Genomic DNA, 13,453 nt, shown 5'->3' on the forward strand with positions numbered 1-13,453 from the left:
TTTACTTTCCTAATAAACTTGCTTTCACTTTACAAACTCACCCTAAATTCTTTCTTCTGCGAGATCCAAGAACCCTCTCTTGGGATCTGGATCAGGAATCCTTTCCTGTAACAAAACCAGTCAGCTTCTCAAATATCTTCACTGTTATCATCAACTTTGATTCTCTTCTTCCCTTTCTTTCTTCCGTATCCCATGTTAGAGATGAAACTTCTGGACGTATGCAGAGTTGTATATCAAAGTTTTTGAAATTTTTTTAGTGTTCTATTTTTATTTTCTATTTCTTTCTAGATTGACTTTCCTCTTTCTGTGGGCATTCCTCTAATGTCTAAATATCTAGGATCTTCCATTCTAGATATTTTTTTTTTGAGAAAAAGTTCTTGGTTTAAGTTTATTGTCCATCTCTCTAAAAATAATCACGTCACTTTGAAGTTCACACGCAAAACCACATGGTTGACAAGAAATGCATGCTGGCTTCTGGACAGAAATATAGTTATAATTAAGTATTAAGCAGTCCCCTTCCTTGTTGCTAATGGTCACATAGCAGTAGATGTTGATCATTTGTATTTCCATTGCTTCTATAGATAGTATTTCTGACACTAGGATTATAAAACTGTTTAAGAATTGTTTTGCACTCCCAATGCTCCCATAGAAATAATCTCTGACACTGGAATTATAAGACTTTTATTCACAGATCACTTATGATTTTCTTCAGACCCCAAATTCAGCAACCAGTTTGAATATCCCCACAGAGGAAGAGGATCAGCATGAAAATACAGTTTTTTCATTTCCCTGTCCCATGACTTCATCCTGCACTCTTCAACCAATGACCTCCACACTTAGGCCAACTCCAAAACCATTAAAATCCTATGCCTAAATTCCTCTGGGAGATGGATTTGAGATTTTCTCCCATCTCCTCCTTCAGTGACTCTATGATTAAACCTCTTTCTCTGCTGCAACCCCCATCTCTATGTATTAACTTGCTGTGTGTATTGGGTAACAAACTTATTAGTTACATCATCACCAAATTGTTTATTGAAAATCACTCAGGAAACTCTGTAGCTAATTGCAATGAAAACTAAAAATGTTTATCAGTAATTAGTCAGTCTTGAAAAATGATGGATAGCAAAACCCATATTTATTATACAGTAAGTATATTTCTCTATTATACAGTAGGGAAAACAGGCCAAATGCAAACCTTACTTGCAATCCTTTATCTGTGTTAAAAATCAATTTTCAAAAAAGTAAAATCACAACTGTAGTGGAGCAAAAAATGGCTTCCTTCCACCCTCCTTGGTTCCTTGGCTGCACTATGAATTCAATTGTCATGAGACATATTCACAGGAAAAAAATTATATTTAATTATGTACCTAGGCACACATAAAATTCTCGCAAAATATGAGAGTTGAGGAGGGGTCAGATGATTGAAGCTTATGTAGCATCCTGAGCTACAGGAAACAGGAGGGCTCAGAGCTTCTGAGGGTTGGTGACCATGCAAGTTATGGGAAGGTGAAGGGAGAAACTGTATGGTGAATAACGGTTAACTTGTTTTGTAGATAAAGTCTCTCAGGTAATAAATGTTTTGGAGCAGCCTTCCTTTTAAGACAGATACTTTACCAATGTAGATTTTCTTTATAGAAGTAAATTTCTTTTACAAATAGCTTTTCAGAACTACTCCTATGTCTGCAGTTTCTTAGAATAACCAGCTTAAAATATGCCGAACAAGTATATTTTAGGGTGACATATTCTGGTCTCCTACAGTCATATTTCAGGGTGGTGTGTCCTGAGTGCAACATGACTCTCATATAAACATAAAATGTCCACAAAATGTTTTAGTAAATTAATTGATGAAAGTATCAGTCATGGTGTTGTTGGGGTTCAGAAAAATATAAGACTCTTGAGAATATTCTGGGAAATGTGTACCTTAAAAGTTAAAAAAATGTGTACTGTCTTAACGAAAAGTGAGTAAATCACTTCATTCAACCTTGTATCAATGTAAGGTGTTATAGTTTTTAAGACAGATTTAAAAGATTTTCTAATGCATGAAAAAAAGTGTACAGTGGAGTATGTTACTTAGCAAGCTGAGCACTTTTAATTAATATAAATTGGAAGTCATTAGAAGCTGCCTCAGAGCCAAGAATTTTCTAAACTTCTCATGTTGCTCCCTGCCTCCAAAGGAAAAAGGGGGCTGTCTCTAGAATTTTATCTAACTGAGGAGACTTCTTTCAAAGGAAATGGAATTGTCTTAAACCTCCTTCCCAGGAATCTTATTAAATTACTAGGAAAGAGGCCGGCCCCGGTAGCTCACGCCTATAATCCCAGCACTTTGGGAGGCTGAGGTGGGCAGATCATGAGGTGAGGAGATCGAGACCATCCTGGCCAACATGGTGAAACCCTGTCTCCACTGAAAATACAAAAAAATTAGCTGGGTGTGGTGGTGTGTGCCTGTAATCCCAGCTACTCGAGAGGCTGATGCAGGAGAATTGCTTGAACCTGGGAGTTGGAGCTTGCAGTGAGCCATGATCTCACCACTGTACTCCAGCCTGGCGGCAGAGCAAGACTCCGTCTCAAAAAAATAAAATAAATAAATAAATTGCCAAGAAAGATTAACTACCAGAAAAGAGGAGATTAAAGTTGTCACCACAACCAGACAGACTTTTTATATATTCTTCTGATGGCAACTCAGAAAAATTACCTAAGAGAACTTATCTGAATTATAAGACAACTTTTGTTTGCAATGCAGTTTTATCCTTCATCTTCCCATAAATTTTTGGCCTCATTCAGTTTCTAAAGACAATCATTTACAAACTATTGTATGCCCCTTGGACCCATCAAACTGTCCTAAAAATTATATACTTGCTCTAAAATTGGCCTACATACCCCCATCTTCCCTGCCTCTATGAAAAGGGGGCTATTTAAGCTTCAGCCATCTGGTCCTTCTTTTGAGTTTCATATTTTGTATGGCTCCTATGCCTATCTACATTAATCCATTTGTATGCCTTTTCTCCTGTTAATCTGTCTAATGTCAGTTGATTTCAGCATACTAAAACTTTCAAAGGGAAATTCTCTTTGTGCCTAAAGTGTTAAAACTAAGTTAAAGAACATCTGAAGAATAATTATATATAGATAATCAGGCATATTAAACAAATTTTAAAATAAATGTAAGACTGCTTATTGTCTTTTTTGTTGGAAGTAACAAAGACTCCTTGACTAACCTTTAGTTGGGGCCTTCTAATTTCTCTTCTCGACTAGGCTTTTATTGTTGGGCCTGTATCACCCAGTTTTAACAAGAATTCAAAGTAAGTTTAGAGAGAACCTCAGACCCTTGATATCTGGTCATTCTAGCCAGTCTTCAACAAGAATTCTGTCAAATCTGGTTAGCCAGAATCCCACCTTACCTTTAGCATTTCCTCTTAGTAATATTGTTATCCACTGACCTCTACCCTACTTTTTGGCTAAAAATCTTTGTCCATGATGTATTAGCAATTGTGGCCAGTTCTATGCTGAAGTCTCTTGCCTCTATTGTAATTGTTCCTGAATAAAATGTTTTGACCGTTTTATTATCCAGACCAGGTTTTCTTTGACAGAATTGAAAATCAGTTGTGTTTCCCTTGGAAAAAAATTATTTGCATTGCTATCAGTTCCGTACAATTTGCAGAATTTTTTTTTTTTTTTCTGAGACAGAGTCTCGCTCTGTCACCCAGGCTGGAGTGCAGTAGTCGGATCTCGGCTCACTGCAAGCTCCGCCTCCCGGGTTTACACCATTCTCCTGCCTCAGCCTCCTGAGTAGCTGGGACTACAGGTGCCTGCCACCTCACCCGGGTAGTTTTTTTTTTTGTATTTTTTAGTAGAGATGGGGTTTCACCGTGTTAGCCAGGATGGTCTTGATCTCCTGACCTTGTGATCTGCCCGTCTCGGCCTCCCAAAGTGCTGGGATTACAGGCTTGAGCCACCACGCCCAGCAATTTGCAGAATTATAAGATTAGTCAAAGATGATGAAAGTGGCAGACCCCTATAAATACTGACAACCTTGAAAAGTTTGCTAGACTATTCCCCTCATTTCATTGAAAGGATATGCAGGAATTGCTATGTGTATTTCAAGTTATTTCCCATTTTACCTTTATATCAGATATTGTAATATCTGCCATAGCAAAGGCTTGGTAGTCATGTCTCCTCCTCAATACCATATGGTAGCTATTCCTTTCAACAGTTATGCTTCTCTTTTTCACCCTATTTGTTACTTTTAAAATTCATCTGAGAGATTGTGACACTTTACATTAAAACAAGGTGGAATCAAGTAAATTATTCACCTTGTGGGAAGGCATTAGCACATGTTGTTATTCTTTTCAGGCATGTTTTCCTGAGAACACTCTCAAGATTCTTACATTTTTAAGGCATTACTTCTTACCAAAGAAATAAAGGAAAAAATCAAAATTATTAATAAAAAATAATTACTGTCTGGCAGGGGGGATAATAGCTCCTAAGATGTCCATTCTTAATCCCCCCAAACTGGAAATAGGTTGGCTAAATGAGATTTATGATCACAGATGGAATTAAGGTTGCTAATCAGCTGACTTTAAAATACTAAGCTTATCCTGGACTATCCAGGTGAATCCAATGCAATCACAAGACTTCTTAAAAGTGGAAGACAGAAGCAGAAAAAGTGAGTCAGTTTGAGACGTGACTATAAGACAATGGCCAAAGAGATTCAATGTTACTAAATTTAAAGATGGAGGGAGAAGCCATGTCCAAAGGAATATGGGCCGCTTCTAGAAAAGGCAAGAGAAGGCATTATTCCCTAAAACTTTAGAATAAAATGCAGCCTTAATGACAACTTAATTTTTTCCCATGTGATCCACATAAGATATCAAAACTAAGATAACATACTTGAATTTTTAAGCTGCTAATATTTTGGAAATTTATTATATTGCTATAACCCAATTTGTTGTTGTTGTTTGGTTTTTTTTGCACCCTGCATGAAAAAAGCCAATACACTGAGACAGCAGTGTTGCAGTAGAGAAAGATATTAATTATTGCAAGGCAGCTAAATGAAAGGATGGGAAACATTTCTCAAAGCCACCTACATAAAAGCTCAGAGCCTGAGGGTTTTTTTTTCTTTTTGAGATGGAGTCTTGCTCTGTCAGCCAGGGTGGAGTGCAATGGTGAAATCTTGGCTCACTGCAACATCCGTCTCCTGGGTTCAAGCAATTCTCCTGCCTCAGCCTTCTGAGTAGTTGGGATTACAGGTGCCCACCACCACACATGGCCAATTTTTGTATTTTTAGTAGAGTCAGGATTTTGCCATGTTGGTCAGACTGGTATTGAACTCATGACCTCAGGTGATCCACCCACCTTGGCGTCTCAAAGTGCTGGGATTACAGGCATGAGCCACCACGCTTGGGCTGCCTAAGGTTTATTTTAAGGATAATTTGGTGGGTAGGGTGCCAGAGACTGGGTGCTACTGATTGGTTGGGAATGAAATCACAGAAGTTTCCAAACTGTCTTCATTCACTGAGCTAATTTCTGGGTGAAAATCTTAGGATCAGTAGTCAGCTTCTTAGTATGAGCCACAGGTCCTGCTGATATCAGCTAGTCCACCCAAATGCAAATGTCTGAAAAATATCTTAAAGACCAATCTTAGATTTTGACAATAATGATGACATCTATAGGAGCAATTGGGGAATTTACAAATGTTGACCTCTCGCTATAAGACTCTTAATAAGTAAGGGATTATACAAAGGCAAGTTAGGAAACAATGGCTGGTTATTATTTAACTGTGCCTAAACTTTAGCCAAATTCAGATCCTTGCCATAATCCTAAACTTGTGGTCTTTCATTAGTTTCACAAAAGCAATTTTGGTCCCAGAGCAAAGAATACCTTAGTTTGGAGAAGGGACTGTTATTATCTTAGTTTAAAAGTTAACAAAGGCAATTAGCTTGTGAGGTTAGAAACAAGAAGGAGCCAGTTAGGCAAAATTTCTCTCACTGTTATAATTTTTTTTTCTTTTTTGAGATAGATTCTCCCTCTGTCTCCCAGGCTGGAGTGCAGTGGTGCAATCTCAGCTCACTGAAGCATCTGCCACCTAGGTTCAAGTGATTCTTGTGCCTCAGCCTGCCAAGTAGCTGGAATTATGGGCATATGCCATCTTGCTTGGCTAATTTTTGTATTTTTTGATACAGACGGGGTTTCACCATGTTGGTCACACTGGCTGGTCTCAAACTCCTGGCCTCAAGTGATCTGCTGCCTCAGCCTCTCAAAGTGCTGGGATTACAGATGTGAGCCATCATGCTTGGCCCTCACTGTTATAATTTTTGCAAAGGCAGTTTCAATAGCAGTAACAGGAAAATAGTATACTATTCACAGTTAGATAATAAAGCAATGGTAGCTGGAGATGATACACCCTCAGAATAATGTATCTAGTTTTAAAAAATGATAGCAAGAGTTATTAAGATCTGTTATGATTTGTGTTCTCCAACTTTCCTGTAAGTATAAAATGTGAGAAATAATCCAATAGCACTTGATGGGCACTCAGGAGTATTATGATTTTTGAAAAGGTAAAATTGTGTTTTTTCAGGCAAAACAGAATGAGCAGAGTATCCAAGGTATTATTTTAATCACTAATTAATATGGGAACAAGGAAGACTTTATATCCTGCTAGAATAACACCTGTTAATTCATGATATTTAGAGGCAAATTAGCAAATAAATGTTAGAATAATGTTGCTGAGTTAGATGTAACCTAGTTAGTTTCCAATAAGCCATTAGTCATTTGGATCATCTCTTCTACCAAAATGAAATTAATGCATCTCTTTCATACAAAATTCTGCAATTTAACAAGTCACTCTACTAAATCTAGAACATTCAGTAAAGAATAATATGATAAACTATACTGTTCCCCTGACAGTCCTTTGGGGGTGCCTTTGCATTGCATAAAAAAAACAACACAACTTTTGCTTTATTTCCAAGTTTAAGCTAATTGTTTCTAACAGGGCAATAAAACATATTGTCAGTTGGAAAACATGAAATATCAGATAGCTCTATTAAACTCAGGAATTAAAATAGAAAAAATTAGAAACATAATAAATCAACAAATATAGTAAATAGAAAAACAAAGTAGTCCTTTAAGTAATCACATGGCATAAGAAAAGGAAAAGATCTATTCTAAAACTGGAAAGAAAAGGTTAATGGCAAAAATATTTTTATTCTTAAAATAATATTTTATAATTTGTTCTGGTTTTCAAACATACAAAAAAACAGAATCTTTGGACAATGGTATAGCTGAGATAAAAACACACATGATATTCCCTTATCCATTTTTAATACATAGAGATATTGATAAAATATTTTATCAAATATAAATATTTATCAAATATAAAATATGCATAGTAAGTCTTGAAAGTAAAAATATAAACAGCAGTGTCCCAAGGACAAAGAAGAATCCCATAGTGTTTAGTATAAATTGAAGTTAAACTGCCTACAGAGAAACTGAAAATAAATGTCAGCCTTCGGGACTAGGGATTATATGTTTTTGTGGGGATGATAGTCAGTGACACAGAGGTACTACATGGAAAAACTCTTGGCAAATTAATAAAGGAGTTGAAAATGTACTTCCTCTCTGTAAATTAGAAACTCGTGATTCCTGCTTATCAGCGCAGAGACATAGTTTGAATAAAAATGTATACACCATACCATAGATGAAAACCAAATCAATAATTAAAGATTAGAATTCCAAGTCACAATTATATTTGTCTTAGAGGTGGGATGGCTGGTAGGGCTGAAAAATAAGCTGTAAACCTTAATACATTAATAAAAATAATCCATGCTGAAATGGGTAAAACTTATAGTGTTCAGGCAGATGTAACTATGAGGTAGTAGTCCTATAGGAAAATAGAAATGCCTCCTCAATCCAGAACAAACTTGGGTCTGTGGCCAATGATAATCTCTAATAGGACTACGACTATAGAAAGAAACATAACATTTGACAGACAGCAAAAGTCTATGAATAATGTAATGCCATTAACAGTTATTAAACAGATAAATTCCTGTGGGACTAGAGACAATAGATCAATCTGAAAGGGATAATTATAAACTTTTATTTAAAACATTCAAAGAAATAAAGTAGGAAAGGCATCCATAAAAATGTCAACAGATGTATAAAAATAATTACACTGGAATCTTGGAAATGAGATTGGACCAAATGGACCAAATAGACATTTACAGAACTCTCCACTCCAAAACAACAATATACATTTTTCTCATCTGCACATGGCATATACTCTAAAATCAACCACATACTTAACCATAAAATAATCTTCAGCAAATTCAAAAAATTAAATTTTTACCAAACATACTCTTGAACCATAGCACAATAAAATTGATATCAGTACTAGGAAAATAACTCACAACTATATAATTACATAGAAATTAAACAACCTCCTCCTGAATGACTTCTGAGTAAACAATGCAATTAAGGTAGAAATCAAGAAATTCTTTTAAACCAATAAGAATAAAGATAGAACATACGAGACTATCTGGGACAGAGTTAAGGCAGTATTATGAGGAAAATTTATAGCACTAATTACCCATATCAAAAAGTTAGAAGTATCTCAAGTTAACAACCTAACATCACACCTAGAGAAACTAGAGAAACAAGAATATACCAACCCCAAAGCTAGTGAAAGACAAGAAATAACCAAAATCAGGGCTGAACTGAAGGAAACTGAGACACAAAATAACAAGCAAAATATCAATGAGTTCAGGAGTTGGTTTTGTGAAACGAGAAATAAGATTGATAGATCACTATCTATACTAATAAAGAGAGAAGAATCAAATAAACACAATCTGAAATGATAAAAGGAACATTACTACAGATCTCACAGAAATACAAAAAACCTTCACAGACTACTATGAACACTTTTATTTATATAAACTAGGAAATCTAGAAGAAATGGATAAATTCCTGGAAACATATAACCTTCCAAGATTGAACCAGGAAGACATTGAATCCTTGAACAGACCAATAACAAGCTCCAAAATTGAATCAGTAATAAAATGTCTACCAACCAGAAAAAGCCCAGGAACAGATAGATTCACAGTGGAATTCTGCCAGATGCATAAAGAAGAGCTGGTACCATTTTTACTGAAACTATTCCAGAAAAAAAAAAAAATGCAGGTGGAGGAAGTCTTCCAATTCCTTCTATGAGGCTAGCATCATCCTGCTATCAAACCTGGCAGAGACACAACAACAAAAGAAAACCTCAGGTCAATATCCTCGATGAACAGATATACAAAAATCCTCAACAAAATTCTAGCAAACTGAATTCAGCAGCACATCAAAAAGCTAATCTACCACGATCAAGCAGGTTTTATTCCTGGAATGTAAGTTTGGCTCAATATGTACAAGTCAATAAATGTTATTAACCATATAAACATAACTAAAAACAAAAATCACAAGATCATATCAATAGATAAAGAAAAGGCTTTCAATACAATTAAACGTCTTTCATGTTAAAAAAACTCTCAACAAACTAGGCATTGAAAAAGTATACTTCAAAATAATAAGAGTCATCTATGACAAATCCACACCAACATCATACTGCATGGGGAAAAGTTGGAAGCATTCCTCTTGAGAACTGAAACAAGGCAGGAAGCCCACTTACCACTTCCATTCGACATAGTAATGGAAGTTCTAGCCAGAGCAACCAGACAAGAGAAAGAAATGAAAGGCATCCAAATATGAAGAGAGGAAGTCAAACCATCTCCGTTTGCAGATGATGTGATTCTATACCAAGAAAACCCCATAGTCTCTGCTCCAAAGCCTCCTGATCTGATCAATAACTTCAGCAATATTTTAAAATACAAAATTAATGTTCAATAATTAGTAGCATTTCTATAAACTAACAACATCCAAGCTGAGAGCCAAATCACAAACATAATCTCATTCATAATAGCCACAAAAATAATAAAATACTTAGCCGTACAGCTAACCAGAGAAGTGAAAGATCTCTACAATAAGAATTAGAAAACTCTACTCAAAAAAACCAGAAATGACACAAACAAGTGAGAAAACATTCTGTGCTCATTCATAGAAAGAATCAATATTGTTAAAATGTCCATACTACCCCAAGCAATTTACAGATTTAATGTAATTCCTATTTCCTTAAGGCCACACATGTTCCTCTTCCAGAGTGCAGTTTATTTAATGAGGCTATTTTGAAACATTCTCTATTTACTTTGAAACACTGCTTTTTAACCTATAAAAAAATAGTTATACATTGAAAGGAATTTGCAAAGAAATGTGTAGGCAGGTCCTGTGGACCCTTTCCCTCAGCCTCTTTCAGTATTAACATCTTATAGCAAACTACCTAAATCATGAAATTAGCATTGGTATAATTCACAGTGCTTCTTTATATTTTACCAGTTACACATGCAATCATTTGTATGTTATTTTGTGTGTGTGTGTGTGTGTGGCACCCACGTAGCAACTACTTTCCTTCTCCCCCTAGCCCTTGACAGCCCCTAATTTATTCTCTATATCTATAATTATTTCATGAATGTTATATAAATAGAATCAAACATTCAAACCCTTTGAAACTGGCTTCTTTTCCCCTAGTCAACCTAACTTCCTTGAGGCTCATTCAAGTTGTTGCATAGATTTTTAATTTGCTCCTTTTCATTGCTGAGTAGTATTCCAGGGTATGAATTACTGCAGTTTGATTAGAAACACGTGTCTTTTTAAATTACCGTCATTCCTCCACATAACTTTTACTTAGGGCAGTGTTTTAAGTCCAAAACCATTAAGCATACAAAAAATATTGGAAGGTAAGAAAGAATTACTTGCCTACCATGTTTTGGTGTGACCCTAGAGTAGCTATTATCTCTAAAGTTTCAAATTCTATAATTTTCCATCCTATATTTTAGAAAAGTGTGTTAATTTTAGAGCTGAGTATTCCGGAATATCTGATTTGATGTTGTTTGAATGTAACCAAAATATCAAATTGATTGCTTTCTTCCTAGTTGATCAGCTAAATCCGTTTGCTTGAATGACCAATCTAATTGGTAGTAATAGTGATGGATCAAAGTCAAATTATCAGAAGTTGATTTGGTCAAGAAAATAAACAGAGTTATGGACACAAATTAAGTTTTCCAGTTCTCCATACTAGGTTTATCAGACCACAAAATCAGCCATTAAATTAGATTAGTTTTATTAGGTGGGTTTTAGCTCAGCAAAATTTTTCTATATAAAAGGCCAGATAGTAAATCTGATCTTTGCAGGTCATATGGTTTCTGTCATAACTACTCAACCAATCATTGTAGAGGGAAAGCAGTTATAGACAATAGCAAGCAAATGTTCATAACCAGATTTGGCCTATGGGCCAAATAGTTATATACAGTTTGCTGAACCTGATATTAGGCTATTGCATTGTGCACTGTTAACTGCAATGGAAAACAAAAAGTTCTCTCACATAGTTTCCATATAGTCTGACCTCCAATCTAATGTCATAAATACAGAAATGTTTATGGAGTGAATAGGTATTGACTGTGATATTTGAGATATTATATAAAATCTCATATCTTGTTATCATATTTACAATTTGTTTTTTATTTTTGCCTTTCATTAACTTATTATTTAATTGGGATGAAAAGATACAACTCAATTAAAGAACAGTAAAAGGTCAAATGATAATGCAGATAACAAGGTTTATAAATACCCAAGGCAGGGAGAGGTCAGCTATAGTGAATAGACCAAGGGACACTGAAATGAGAACCATAGCTTTGAGCTGGTCCATGAAGGATAAATAACACCTGGACTGGAAGAAAATATACAGCAGGCATTCTAGAAGGACTCTGGGTACAGCTGTGTGTAAATCTTGAAACAGTGCCTTGCACAAAGTTAGTGAACAAAATTGTGTTTTTTTGTTATAGTATTAATACCATGAATATAATTATGGAAGAGTGCCATCCAGTGCACCTAGAATTGAGTGTATCATAGGATAGTTGCTACTCCTATAGAACATAAACCCATGCATTTTATTCTCATTTCCGGTTCCCAAAAGGTCTGCTGTTTATTTGTGGTCATGGCTCACACCAGACAACAAGTTTACACAATTTATAATATCCTGTTTAGCATAAGATCCTGAGAAGAAATCAATGTAATTTTATTTGATTTAGCATGTAAACCTCATTATTAGTGACTTAATGAATTTATTGTTAGTGACCACAAAATCACATTCTTTCAATTTATCTACTTACATTTATGCTTTACATTATCACCAATTCATAATCCCCATAGGTTTTTGTTGATTTTTTGCTCCCCTTCTTACTTTCTCCAGCAGAAAAAGCAGCTTACTGCCTAACAGAAGAAGCCTGGACTAGAGATACAGGGAAATAATGATGGAACACTTTTCCTTTTGGTTTACTGCCCTTGATTCCCTGTGCTTTGTTAGAACTTGAAGAAAATAAGGTCTTTCTCTTGTTCTAAGTATTCAGAGCCTGCATTAGTCCATATAATCAGAACTATGCCTCTGTATCTGTGATGGGAGGGCAGTAAGGAACATAAAATTCTTCATTGTGGACCTTTAAGTTTCATCCTAGACATAAAAATAGAAGGGCTGTGTACTTTTTTCATAGTTCTGTGTTTGTCTCAAAACATTACTCTTCTCAGTATACAGTCATCCCTCCATATTTATAGGTTTCATATCCATGGATTCAATCAACTGTGAATCAAAAATATTAGGGAATAAAAACAAAAAAAACCACAATGTAACAATAAAAATAATACAAATAAAAACCCACACAGTATAACAATAATTTACAAAGCATTTACAATGTATTAAGTATTATGTTATCAGTTTGTTCTCACATTGCTATAAAGAAATACCTGAAATCGGGTAATTTATAAAGAAAAGAAGTTTAATTGGCCCACATTTCTGCGGGTTGTACTGGAAGGATGGCAGTATCTGCTTCCGAGGAGGCCTCAGGGAGCGTTTCCTCATGGTGGAAGGCAGAGTGGGAATAGGCGTCTTACATGGCAGGAGCCGGACCGAGAGAGAGCGGGGAGGTGCCATATCCTTAAACAACCACATCTCCCGAGAGAGAGAACTCACTATCGCAATGACAGCTCCAACCATGAGAAACTGCCCCCATGATCCATTCACCTCCCACCAGGCCCCACCTTCAACATTAGAGATTATAATTCGACATGAGATTTTGACAGAGACAACCATATCAGTTATCCAGAGATAATTTAGCGTATACGGGAGAATGTGCATCGGTTGTATGCAAATATTTTGTCATTTGTTATAAGGAACTTGGGTATCTGTGGATTTTGGCATCCACGGGGCTCCTGGACCCAATCCAGCAATGATACAGAGGGACAACTGTATACCTGTACCACCTCCTCTTCTTCCCCTGTGTAGTCTCCTTTGTGCTATCACCAGCACCACCACTATAGAGGA

The sequence above is a fragment of the Macaca mulatta genome, chromosome 18, assembly GCF_049350105.2.
Source record: "Macaca mulatta isolate MMU2019108-1 chromosome 18, T2T-MMU8v2.0, whole genome shotgun sequence".
Classification (NCBI taxonomy): domain Eukaryota; kingdom Metazoa; phylum Chordata; class Mammalia; order Primates; family Cercopithecidae; genus Macaca; species Macaca mulatta.